This window comes from Giraffa tippelskirchi, chromosome 5 (genome assembly GCF_054371585.1).
Source record: "Giraffa tippelskirchi isolate mGirTip1 chromosome 5, T2T-mGirTip1v1.2.pri, whole genome shotgun sequence".
Taxonomy (NCBI): Eukaryota; Metazoa; Chordata; class Mammalia; order Artiodactyla; family Giraffidae; genus Giraffa; species Giraffa tippelskirchi.
In genome coordinates this window covers 10,766,124-10,779,686 of record NC_137279.1, presented here as the reverse complement: position 1 = coordinate 10,779,686, position 13,563 = coordinate 10,766,124, and the positions used below count along the sequence as shown (strand labels likewise).

Genomic DNA, 13,563 nt, shown 5'->3' with positions numbered 1-13,563 from the left:
CCACTGAATGAGTCTCATCCATCATGTCTGAAGTCTCCTGGTTAGGCACTTTTGGAAAAGGGCGGTTCTGAAATTTTGGCTAGCTGGCCAGAGAGCTTTTTCCAGCAGCTGATGGAACTGTGTTAATATGGCAAGATGATAAATGGAAACACAACACAAAAATGGCTCATTTGCCATTTAGCCAAAGTTCTGAGTCCTCCTCATTGAATAGTCTGTCATACTGAGGGGTCACCTCTTCATTTATGCTCACCCATATCCTCACGTTCCCAGGCGGCACTAGTGGTAAAGGACCCGCCTGCCAGTGCAGGAGATATAAGAGATGTGAGTTTGATCCCTAGGTCGGGAAGATCCCCTAGAGGAAAGCATGACCCCCCACTTCAGTGTACTTCCCTGGAGAATCCCATGGACAGAGAAGCCTGGCGGGCTATAGTCCGTGGGGTTGCAAAGAGTTGGACGCGACTGACGTGACTTTGCATCATATATCCTCAGTTCCCTTGTTAAAATGTCCTTTAGCTGCATCTGCCTGTCATCACCCTAAGACTCGACCAAACATCTGCCTCTTCTACTCTTGAAACTAGGCTAGTAAGTGTCCCTTAGGAGAAATAAATCAACCATGCGATAGTGCCACATCTGATGTTTGGTCTCCAGTCTCAGCTGCCCCTCAATACCAGTCAACGATTCCCTCACATGTCCTTAGTATCAATAGTTTCTTTTACCAACCTCTTTATAGATTATATTGCTTCCAACTTCACAGCAAAACAGTGAGGGTAATTGACATGATCTCCCTACATTTCCCACTCCATCCCACTCTTCCGAGCCTCCCTTCCCAGACTTCAAGGATTCCTCCTTCCATCCAAGGATGAGCCACGTGCCTGTCTTTGGGACCGCATCACCTAGAACTTTGTTCTATGAATTACCTCTTTAATCCCTTGAATTTCCACCTTCAGTAGCTCCATCTTCCTAGCACTTGAACCAAGCTCTTTCTATACCCCTTCGGATAGACTGGCCTACACTGACCTTTCCCTTTTACTCGTTCACCAACTATTACTTGACTCATAACAATCTGCCTTCAACCTTCTCTATTTAAACTGCTCTGGTAAAGGCCACAAATGACCTCCTTGCTATTACCTAGAACATTAGATCGTCATATTCTCTGTCTTTCCTTTCTCAGTGTCTTTTGCTATCTCCCTATCCCTTTGAACAATATCCCTCTCCTGAATGCCAGTTCTCAAGCTCTAGTTGTCATCCCCCTTTTTTTTCAACTTATGGTTTTTGACATAACCTTTGACATAGGTGGCTGGTTGGAATCTGGGAAAGGCTGGGGTTTTAAGAACTCAAAATTAACTATTTATTAATAGAGGGATCTTCTTGGCCCAGACTGCGGCTCTATAACAGAGTCGTAATTCCCCAAATTCAATTGGGCTATACTGTTTTGCAAATATGACTCCAATTGTGCCAAGGACTGGATCTCCATCTATTTTTATATGCTGGCCTCTGCACAGCGCTTCTATAGATAAGACTTCTTATGTTTGTGGCATCCCTTATGCAGTCTAGTTATAGGAGTAGAGCTGGGGTTGGAGGGATAGTTCCCACTTTCTGCCCCAATGTACTTGTAAAATGTACTGTTTGCCTGTGAACTATGCTCAAATGCCTACCTGGGGATCAAGTTCTAGGCAATTCAATGAGACATAAACCATACACCTCTTTTGCTCTTTTTTGCTTTACATTTTTTCCAATGGAAAACTCTTTACTCCATTGCCTTTCAATGTTTTTAACACTAGTAAATAATTTTACATGTTTTGCTTCAATTTGGCTCTAAACTCCCTGAGTCACAAAGCATGTGCTCTGTTCCTTATGGGCTTCCCTTGTAGCTCATTGGTAAAGAATCTGCCTGCAAGGCAGGAGACTTGGGTTCAATCCGTGGGTTGGGAAGACTCCTTGGAGAAGGAAATGGCAACCCACTCTAGTATTCTTGCCTGGAGAATCCCAAGGACAGAGGAGCCTGGCAGGCTACAATCCATGGGGTCTCAAGAGTTGGACATAACTTAGCAACTAAACCACCACCACCCAATTCCTAGAAACCCACTAGACATACATATACCCACTCTTTCACTGACTAAGACATAATACTAAGGACACATCCTCAGCCTTCTCTTTGTTATTGTAGACACAAAACAATTCTTTCCTGTAAGGATAATTTGATGCCTTTATCCTTGAAGAAGTGAAAGCATATTGGTCATATCAAAAGCTGAACTTTTCTGGGCATCTCCATGTGACAACTAGTGGAAGTCTTTTTTTTTTTTGGCTGTATCAGGTCTTAATTGCAGGCTTCTCTAGTTGTGATGCATGGGGTCCAGAGTGCTCTGTAGTTTGCAGAACAAGGGCTTACCAGTTGAGGTATGTGGGTTCAGTAGTTGTAGTGCTGGCTTAGTTGCCCCATGGCATGTGGGATCTTAGTTCCCCAACCAGGGATCGAACCTGCATCCCCTACATTGGAAGGCAGATTCTTAACCACTGGACCACCTGGGGAGTCCCTAGTTGAAGCCTTTTGACTGAGATGGATAGTCTGTTAAACGAAGTTATCAACTCAAACTGATTGATTGTTATGGCCCAAATGGTCACCAGGTCAAGGGCACATATACGTTGATTTCGTGACTTCCTCCCAACTTCCTAGTCATGAAGACAACTCAGCTGTGATTCTTTTTAAGTGTTAACCCAGTTTTTAAGCCACAGCAGACAGCAAAGGCAATACACCTGTCATCTCTGAAAGATGGAGTCATAGGGCATTGAAAGAGAAAGAAGGACAAACACCATGAATCCACAGACAAACAAAACAAATGTCATATGACATGTGACTTTGTTTACTCAGCACTGGGGGCTGATGAAGGAAGGTGAGGGAGAATTGCTCAGAGATAAGAATCATCTACACATTGAGTTTATTAAAGATTTAAGGGGCCCTTTGGGTCTTTCCATGCAAAGACTATTGTCTTCCTCTAGTCACCCAGTTACTATGCCGCTTTAGGGCACTCAGTGTCAGAGTGTAACGAGTATGATTTTAACCACATCTCTGGCTTTTAGTTACAACATCTCATCCTTTTAGTGTGCTCCTGAAATGGGGAATATTTATTGCAATTTTTAGCATTAACTGAATCTTATTCCTACATGCCTTTCTAGAATGTTCAGACTGAAGCTTCTAAGATCCCAAGAAGTGGGGAATCAAGAAGAAAATGGAGGTCAACACACTCTTGACCCCTTCAAACACCCAAACTAAACACAGGAGTGCCTGAGAGAGTTCCCAGGGCCTCCAGAACCCTCGGTGAGGTGTGACAGCTCACATGGCCTGAGTGGAGCCGTCCCACATGAAGGCTCTCCCTGTGGGCACCTCAGATGCTGGCAGACTGAGTCTGACCCTACTGTCCTTCCCTCAGGACCGTGATCCCTTTGGTCTGAGACACCAAGCTACAGTATGTATGTATTATATACATATATATAATGTAAACATGTAAACATATATATACATATATATATATAATTTAAACACATACATATCTACATTTATAAAGAGTTTTATTGTGTACACACAAACACATGTATTTTTGTAGGGATTATTCTGTATGTATTGTTACTACGATCTGCCTTTATCTTTTAAGGAATTAGTGTGCCTTGGGAACAGTCTCTCAACTCCCCATGGCTAACCTCCTCCCTCCAGTCTTCTGGGTCTCTGCTTAGATAACCCCCTCTGGGCCTTCTCTGGCTACCCTCAAGAAAATAACATCCCTCAGACCTCCTACTCCCCACCCTACTTTTTTAATGAGGCACTTCTCTATGTTTGTCATCTAGACCCTCCAAGAGAACACAATGGCTTCCCTTGTGGCTCAGCTGGTAAAGAATCTGATGGCAATACAGGAGACCTGGATTGGGAAGATCCCTTGAAGAAGAGAAAGGTTACCCACTCCAGTATTCTGGCCTGGAGACTTCCATGGATTGGATACTCCATGGGGTCACAAAGAGTCAGATATGACTGAGCAACTTTCACTCTATATGTTTGTCATCTAGACTCTCCAAGAGAACATGAGCCTTAGTCTCCACGGGGCCTCCCACTCCTCACCCGGCATTGGCCACTGTCATTACTCACTCTGTAGTTGTGGAATGAATTCTTATTTAATTCAAACTTCTTGCTTCACTGCTCACACTTTTCTAGTAACTTTGGGACAGATTTCTTGAGTCATCAAGTAGTGCACTCTGAGGAAGTGCAAACTAACCTAACTCCCTAAACAAAGCATTGAAGAGAAGGTAAGTCTGCTAAGAATTACACACGTGGACTAGATAAGCCCAAAGATTGATTAGAGCCTGCAGTTTTAGAGTTCACTGTGCAAATTGTATGAAAACTCTACCTATGAAGGTAAGTGCACTGTGTATACTTCTCATTTGCCACTAACACACGTCCACCTTGCATTTCAGGTGGTCTGTTTACCTGTCTGTTCTACCATTAGGATGGAAGTTCCCAGGGGCAGGGCCTCAGAGAGACTTTCTGGACTTTTCTCCAGCACCTAGAGCTTTTGGAAAAGCTGAGCAGTAAGGTGCACAGATGAAGGAGTCATGTCAGCCCTTCACTTTCCACTCTGAAATCACACTGAATCAGTACCCAGACTGCACCAAGGAGGACTGGAAACTGACTGCAAGCTTGCACTTTGGGGTCAGGATTTAATTCCCTGACAAGTGACATCTGGCTTCCCACTAACCCCAATCCTCCACTCTCCAAAGGGAAACAAGCTACACAGTAACCGATTTACCTCAGCCGAGGTTATAAAATATTAATTATAGTTTTTACTCTGATAACTTGTTGAAGGGACAATAAATGGTTCCTAGGAGATGAGACCTTGATGTCACCTCCACAGGGCACAGTGAGCCAGCAGTGGCGGGGAGAAAGGGGCTTCTTGAAGGCCTAGAGTGCCTGGAGGAAGGGCGTGCAAGGAAGAAAAAGGGAGGAGGCCACACCCATCCCAACAGCTTGGAGGGAACAGCTGCTCCGAAAGCTTTACCCAAGAGATGGGCTTAGGGAGTCATCCGTGGAAGGTTGGTGTGAGGATCAGCTTCCTGTGTCATCTCGGTTAAGCTGTAGCACCCAGTACCAATATCAACAGAGATATTTCTGTGAAGGTATTTTCAAAATGTGGTTCACAGCTACAACCAGCTGACTAAGAAAATTACTCTCAATAATATGGGATGGCCTTCATCGAAGCAGCTGAAGGCTTAAGCATCAAACCTGAGATTTTTTTTCCAGAGAAGAAGAAATTCAGTTTCATGACCGCAACATCCTCCTGCCACAGTTGCCAGCCTGCTCGCCTGCCTTAGGAATTTGGGACTTGCCAGCCCCCACAATCAGATGAGCCAAGTCCCTAAGATAAATCGTGTGTATGCACATATTCTGTTTCTTTGGAGAACCCTGACCGATACAGTTAGGGAAGAAGATCTGCTCAGAAGGAGAGTTCAGTGCAGACAGCGTGCCAAGGAAAAGGAGAAGGACCTCAAAGACAACCCTGTTGCAATGAAAGACATGCCGGCTCAGCGAGAGGAACTGGGACACAAAATAGTCTGGGATGCGGTGTCAGTAAAGAACCATGCGTCGGCCTCCGAAGCCAAGGTGGCTGGAACAATCCCTTGGACCTCAATGGGCGTCAGGGTGGAAGCAAGAGTGACCTGGAATTCTTACTAGTGTGTGCTTTACACTTCCCCAAACTGCTTCCATCCTTCCCCCCCTTGGTTCCCACCAACCCTGCAAGTTGGCAAGGACCAGGGTTAAAACGCCCAATTCATAGGTCAGAAAACAAAGAACCACTAAGTACCTGAATCAGACTGGGAACTAACTCACAGATGCAACAAGAAAGAGACAGAATGTGTTTCAAGTCCAGTCAAACTGAGGGGAGTCAAGAAACGGGCTCAATCAACCTCTTCTGCGCTCAACAGAGCCTGAGATTTCTCTACATCAGCAATTAAAAAAAAATAATAATCCCACACGTTAGACGTTACCTTACCGGAGAGCAGTCCCCAGGAGAGGCCCTGTCACCAGGAGATACCTCCCAGGAGAACTCAAGGGGAAAAGCTTTGGAGGACAGAATCTTTTCGAGGGGACGTTGAGTGGTGGCAACAAAAGTTGCCCGTCGGCAAAAACAGCTGGGGAGCCATCTGTCCGGGAGAAGCCTCCAGCCCGTTGTCATTACCACCCCACCCCCCTCTCCTGCATTTGCAGGAGGTCTGGCCACTGATGGGAGGCGGTTTATAGTAGAGGGAACAGAAGGAAACCAGTTGGCCCTTGTATAACCTTGGCCTCATTAGCATTGAACCAAAGCCCACTGCGCTATTGACTTCTGGTAAATATGCACCCATCCAGGAGACTTCCCCCAGCCCTGCCCGGGGGCCGTTCAGACACCAGACAGGGCCTTCCTGCTCCTCCATCCCTGGCTTTGTGATCCAGGAGCCGCTCCTCCCCGCCCACACCAATCCAGCGTTCAGAAACCACTCCATCTTCCGGGAGGGGAAGGAAGGTACCCTCCGTGGTCCCCCAGCCGAAACTCCCCCATTCTCTCGCTCCAAAGGGCCAAACAAATAAACCCTAGAAAGGCGGTTCAGCCAGCGAAGCGTACACAATTCTATTTCCAACGGCTTTGAAAACTTTTATTTCTGTACAGCAAATGACACATTATCTTTGTGGAGGTCAGGGAATAATGCAGTCGGATTCTTGCGACATTGCGAGAGTTAATGTTGCTGTTTGCCATTGTGTCCCGCGCAAAGAAAGGCGGCCGGTCACCTGGGGTTAGCAAAACACAGCACGGAGATGGTCGAATCCACCAGAAGTGCTTTGAAAACGTTGGACACTATTGTGTGGACGGCCTCCTTCCTGGCCCGCGCTGCATAATGGGCCTCTGAGAGCTAAGGAGATAAACGATACTATCCTTGGAGTGTCAGAGGTAGAGCTCTCCAGAAGCCGCATTCATAATTTCCTGGAACTTAAGGACTTCGATTTTTTAATAGTAATTGAAACATATAATTCAATAGAAGTGTCACTCTAATATAATAATTGCCAAGGAAATTGAACCACAAAGAAGTAAATTGCAATTTACCTTTATTAGAGTACTTGGAGCTGGCGATGTTTTCTCATCAAGAAAGCCGCCCCTCCCAGATATCTTCCCCTTCTATCTTTTGAATGTTCATCCTCATTCACACTGCCCTCTTCAGCAATGCCTGCACTTCTTAGGTTTCCCATGGGCATATTTGGCTCCTCTTTAAATACTTATCATTGCAAAGTGTTTATATTAATTGCTCTGGTGAAAGCTTCATCATATAAACTTCAGCTAAACTCTTCATCGTCAAATGTCAGCTCCCTCACATTCTATCTGGAATGTTTTCTTTGCTTTTGTGAGGATAAGTGATATAATGGTGCTTTGTATATTTAAAGGACTGTGTAAGTATCAGTTGCTATAATTGTGATTCTATACATCTTTCTTAACATGAAACAATCTTTACATGAGTTATATTATACCACCACTGAACTAAATCCAGGCTTCAGAGAACAAGATAAAAAGTCCCTTCACCCTTCCCAGAAGGTATTGCTTGGAACCATCTGAATTGTTAGTATCATTATCCTTTCTGATTATTGATAAGCAGCGAAACACTTTAGCTTCTAATGCTGTGGAAATGCATGACCTGCCCCCTTTCCCATCCTACCCTCATGATCACCGAGCCTTGCTATCACTTTTTTGCTTGCCCTGGATTCAGATCCATTGTTAGAGTCACCCACATCTCTTCTTTTACCCATATATCCTGGGGTTACTTCTAGGAAGCATCTGGTATGAGAGTGACCCAAGATGGGTGACCACTCAAAACTGGATCCATGCACTCCTGGAAAAGAAAGCAGGTGAGCCCCAGTCAGAACTCAGTACCATCTTTATTCCCAGGGATCCCAGAAATCTACAGTGAGATTTAGAACCCAGGTCTTTTGCATTGCAGGCAGACTCTTGACTGTCTGAGCCACCTGGGAAGCCCCATTTAGATCCACACCTGTATAGAAAGACATAAATGATAGCCAAGTCATACTGAACATTAACCTATTTAATTAAAAAGTTTGAGTAGATAGTATCCTGAAATTCTTAGGTATCAACTCCTTGTCACCTGATTTTGACCTCCCAAATGTTAAAATATAAATAGGCCAGAAATGCACTTCTAGATCAGATTTGGATCTTCCAGATCTCTGGGAGTGACGTCAGCAAGTTTGGGGAACAAAGGACATCACACTTGAAATTTAGGGGTGCTCTAAAGCATATACATCATCCTTAGAATCTATTGCTTGGAACATTATTTCAATTTTTGAAATTGTTTTGATATTCAACTCAAATATATGTAAATATACATGTATGTATAGGCATGAAATGGAAATATTGCATTCCAGACCACTGCAATAAAGCAATTATTGCAATAAATCAGTCACATGAGAACAGTATAGAGAGGCTCAGTGAGAAAGAAAGAACAGGGGGACGAATAAAAGAAAGGAAGGGAGAGGAGCTCTAGGGAGGAAACAAGAGAAGCTAACCACACACCTCCTGGACAAAGTCTGCAACATTGAGGCGAGTGGGGATAAGTGAGCTACAAAGCGTGCATCGTGATGCCTGTAACTATGGAGAATCTGTACTTACGAAGAGAGACGACAGAAATAGAATTTACCAAGATGAAAATAGATATATGATAGGTTGTCAGGATCCTGAGTATTATTTTCTCCATTTTCTGTACTTCCTATTACATATCATCTTTATCGGGGCTTCCCTGGTGGTTCAGATGGTAAAGAATCCACCTGCAACGCAGGAGGCACAGATTCTATCCCTGGGTTGGAAAGATCCCCTGGAGAAGGAAATGGCCACCCACTCCAGTATTCTTGCCTAGAGAATTCCATGGACAGAGGAGCCTGGAGGGCTACGGTCCACGGGGTCACAAAAGAATCGGACACAACTTAGCAACTAAACAACAACAAGAAACCATCTTTATAACAGAAAAGAGGAAGAGAGGAGGTGTTAAGGAGGAGGTGTGTGCAGAGGCATGGCCACAGCTGCCCCTGCCAAGCCCCTCCCACCCCAGATCCAGCCCTCTACAGCTGGCAAAGGAAGCCAAAGCTTTATCCTCAGCGGGGTGTCTCCTGCCCTCTTCACTCGGAGTCCTCCTCCTGACTTGAAGGGAGCAGAAGAAAAGAGGGAGCCTTGAAGAGCTCTGCGAAGGAATGTGCTAATCCCAAAGACTGGTTTAGAATTCTTTGTAAGTCAAGAGTTGCAGGAATAGCCCAGGACAGTTCTTAAGTGACTCTTTAGGAGGTATGAATTCAAGTTGTTTTTTTTTTTAATTGAAAATTGTTTATTATTATTTTCTTCTTTTTAAAATATGTACTGTCATCTCTCAAGACAGCACGTATATTGGAATTGTTACCACTCAAAGGGAAGTGAGTCTGGCCCGTGAAAGAATGGCATGAAGAGCCCGGAACGTCCCACTGTTGGGAGGACAATGTAATTAAGTACCAAAGGCTTGGGCTCTGAAGTCACCTGGATATGAATTGTCAATACATTTGGCAATTTGGTTAAACCTGCTGGGCCTCAATCTTCTCCAGGGCTAAATGAGGGTCATTTATCCTGCCTCGTTGGGTTGCCATGAGAGGAAAGGGTCTAGAGTTAGCAATGGATATCAGATGCTTTGTGCATTCAAGTGATCAGCAGGTGTAGCACTCACGTCCTTCTGACCCAAGGATTCCCACTCACTCCTGTTCACTTCACTGGGTCTCTTCTGCTTCCAAAGCATGGAGAATAACCCTCGGGGAACCCTACATAACTTGTTATCACACACATGTGATATGCCATTGATTCAACCATGACCCATAAAATGTTCCAACCACATATAATAACGAAGTCTTGTAAAACACACTTGCTTGACAAGCTCCAGTATTGAAAGCAGGTGTTTAGGTACTGGGGTGGAGTGCTCACCTGACAAGGGACCAGGTATTCCAAGCTTGGGTATAAATACTACAAACCATGGAGTGACTTTGGACAAAGACACTGCTTCTCAGGCCTCAGTTTTTGCACCTGTCAAATGAAAGGAAATGGCCAGAATCAGGAATTTAAAAACACTTAGAACCAGAACTTTAAAAGAGTTTAGCATCATTTCTCTGTTTAAATTGAATCTTCCCTTAAACAGATATTCTGGTGGAGGCAGGGCAGTGCCTGGTGACCCCTCCCAACCTGGTGTCTCTTGCTTTCTTTGTGGAGGGGTTGACCTTGGAGGCACATCTTCAGGGTCACAGAGCAGAGCTGGAAACCACAGAGTTTTACACTGTCATGAACCGCTTAGCAATCTAACAGTCCACAACTTTACAGATTTCTATTCTACTTTATCAATTCCTGGTCATATGACATGACTCTTTTTAAAAGTATTTTCAGTTTAGATCAAAGTATATCATCACATTGCTTTGTTCATGTCCATTTCTGGAGATTTTAAAGAATATTCAACACAAAATTTTGCTTCCCTAAGTGCCAGTTATTCCTCCCACCAATCTCCCCTTCTCTTCCTCCTCCTTCTCCTTCTGTTATTGTTTGACTTTCTTTCATTCTTGCCCTTTTCCAGAAAAAAAAAAAAAAAGAATCCTCTCTTGCCAATATTCTCCATCGGTTCAATTCCTCAGTTGATTCCTTACCTGGTTGTCTTGTGTATTTGAGAGTGAGGAAGGAGCCAGGCAAGTTAGATGCTGGATGCTTGTCATTTGGGGAGGCTTTTCTGTCTGTCTTCCAGGTGGTGTTTCTCATTCATATTTCTGTCCCCAACTCTCCCCCTGCTCACCCCTGGACAACCTCTGAACTCATCCAAGGACCCCGGCCATGGTGTTACCTTGGAGGCTTCTTAGAAATTCAGATTCCCGGGTCTCATCCCCTATCTTCTGCATGAAAATCTCTGAGGTTGGAGTTTAGGACAGGAGATGCTAAAAAGAGCTCCTAAAATGACTCTTCATCTCCTTAAATTTTGAAAACTGCCTTTCCAAGCGCCCAGTTTCTCCCGTTTCTCCCTCTCCCGCTTCTCAGCTTCTCTCCCCTCAGTTTTCATCCTAATTACCAGCTAACTGGTGGATGTCACCGCTGCTTAAATGTGCTCCCACTCTGGATCCCTAATCATGCCGATTGTGTTCCTCAAAGCTGAGTCAAGAATTGCTGCCTTTTTATTTCCCCCTCTCTATATGCTGCAGAAGGAAGCAGGTCCCCGCCGCTTTTGTCGGCCCTGCTTCTGGGCCGAGCTCCATTTGCTGGTGAGCAGGGCTTATCTTCACTCTCCCCCTCGAAATACTGTAACATTCAGCATCCTTTCATGTCTGTGCTTTTAAAGTAAATCTTTGGACAATTAAAGATATGAAATGGCTAAATAGAGTTCTACAGGCGTTGTTCTCTCCTTTTTAAAGGTTTAATCACACTTAATGGCTCTCTTCAAAACTTGAATTTTCCATTTTGGTGTTTTGACTCCATTGAAAGAGTTTACTAATATTCTTTCAAAAGTATTCTCTGCTCAAATGAGCTATTCAATAAAGTTTTATGGCAGGCTATAGGATTTACGCTAAATGGAAAATAATTTAAAGCGAGATCAGAGTTGTGTATGTGTGTGGGGGGGTTGGGGTTTCTCTCTACAGGTTTTGTTAGTTAAGTAATCATCAATATCGAGTCCATTAAATGTTGGTGTGAAGGTACGAGAATTTTCACTTAGATGTAAAGAAGACTATTGCAAATGCAATTTCAACACCCCCCAACCTTTTCCTTGAAGATAATTTATTTTTCAGCCTTGTGAGTCTATAAATAGTAAGTTAGGAAAAGTTCTCTTTCTTCCCTCCCTTCTTTCTTCTCCTCCTATTTATTTTCTTCCTGAAGAATAGTGGACAGAAGGGTAGGGGGGAGTGAAAGGAACCACTTACAGATCATTTTGAACAAGCGGCCTTGACTCTTCCCCGTCTTGGTCCTGCTGAGTTCCCTCTGGTTCGTACTTGTCACCGTCAGGACTAGGAAGCCGGCAGGACACTGAGGACCCCCTGGGTCATGCTCACCATCCAAATGATGGAATTTGCTACTTGTGGGGGAAATTTAGTGGAAAAGCAAAGCCAGTCCTCCCTGACAGCATCTTTATTAACCCCCTAGACTACTCTTCAGTGGGCTAAGTGATATAGAGATGCATGTGATCCTAATGAGATGCGCTGACTCAGATATGCTTTGTGTCTGAGACCTAATAAGGACACTCCTTCAACCCGCTGCCATCTGGCTTGTCGCCTTCTGCTTTGCTCAGTTCTTTTCCCCCACAAGTGACCCTTGGGCACTTGCAGCATGCCCAGGAGGGTGCTAAGTGCGAAGACAAGTTTGAGAGAGTTTTGACCTGACATTGAGGGGTTTCACATTCGGCTAAAGAAATGAGAAGGAATATAGATAAGCCAAAGAACACAGAAGACGTGATCTATGATCCAGGCATTGTCATTTGCCAACTATGTGATCTCTGGAAAGGCATTTAACTTCTCTTAGACTCACTGTTTCTCTTTCACAAAGAGGGTTGCTGAGATCAAGTAGCATTTATTACGATCAGAAAGTATCTCTTTATTTTCTATTTTATGTCCCTCCCCCACCTCCCCATTGTAAGCTCCACGAGACCAGGGGCCTTGACTGATCATTCGACTCTCGATCTCTGTGCCTAGAAAATGGGCTGGCACAGAGCAGATGCTCAGCAAGTAATTGCCGAATGGATGCAAGTATTATACTTAAAGAGATCTTGAACCACTGACCTACCAAGGTTTGCTCCATAAGATTTACATCAGGCAGAGGAGACAAACAGTATTTCAAAAAGATAGCAGCAGAGGGAACAAAACAGAACAAAAGCAATTTCTGTTTCAAAGATACTGAAGAGACCAGTTTGCACTCAGGAATAATGGATGTGCTCTGGGAACCGTGGATTTGGGCCAGATTTGAGAAGGCCTGATATGCCAGAATCAGCCAATGGGGAAATAGTGATGGGTTTTGATCAGGGGTGTTATTTGAAGAAAGTGATGTTGTAAGATTAATCAGGCAGTGATATACAAGACTGAAGATGGTAGAAAAATAAATTAAGAGGACATTGTAATAACTGAGGTACCAGGTGACAAGGCCTGACTTAGAATCATGGAAATGGGAGCTAAAGGAAAGGAAAATTAAGAGCTCTGACAAAGCAAGAATCAATGGAACTAGTTTCTCGAGGAGCCAGAAGAGATGAAGGAGAAGAAAGCATTTAAGATATACGAAGACTAGGGACTTCCCTGGCGGATATGAAGACTAGAGTTTTGGCAGCATCAATAGCAATGGGGAAATCAGGAGGGGAAGCCATGTTGCAGAGAAATAGACTGAAATTGTTTTCAGTCATTTTGAGGTGTTGGTGGAACATACAGGTAGAAATATCCAGCAAGCAGTGGAAAATACAGGGCTGGGGAAAGGTACATGAGTGGTGTGTGTTACCCACTCAGTCGTGTTTGACTCTTTGTGA

General features: G+C 44.2%; 1 long non-coding RNA gene across 1 annotated transcript; it reads right to left on the bottom strand.

The window, feature by feature from the left end:
• Positions 1-7,106: 7,106 nt before the first annotated feature.
• LOC145504727 (uncharacterized) lies at positions 7,107-11,345 on the bottom strand. Its single transcript, XR_014052456.1, has 3 exons — positions 10,724-11,345; positions 10,017-10,115; positions 7,107-7,899 (listed from the first exon to the last, which is right to left on the bottom strand). It is a non-coding gene; the product is annotated as an uncharacterized LOC145504727 (long non-coding RNA).
• Between the last annotated feature and the right edge of the window lie 2,218 nt (positions 11,346-13,563).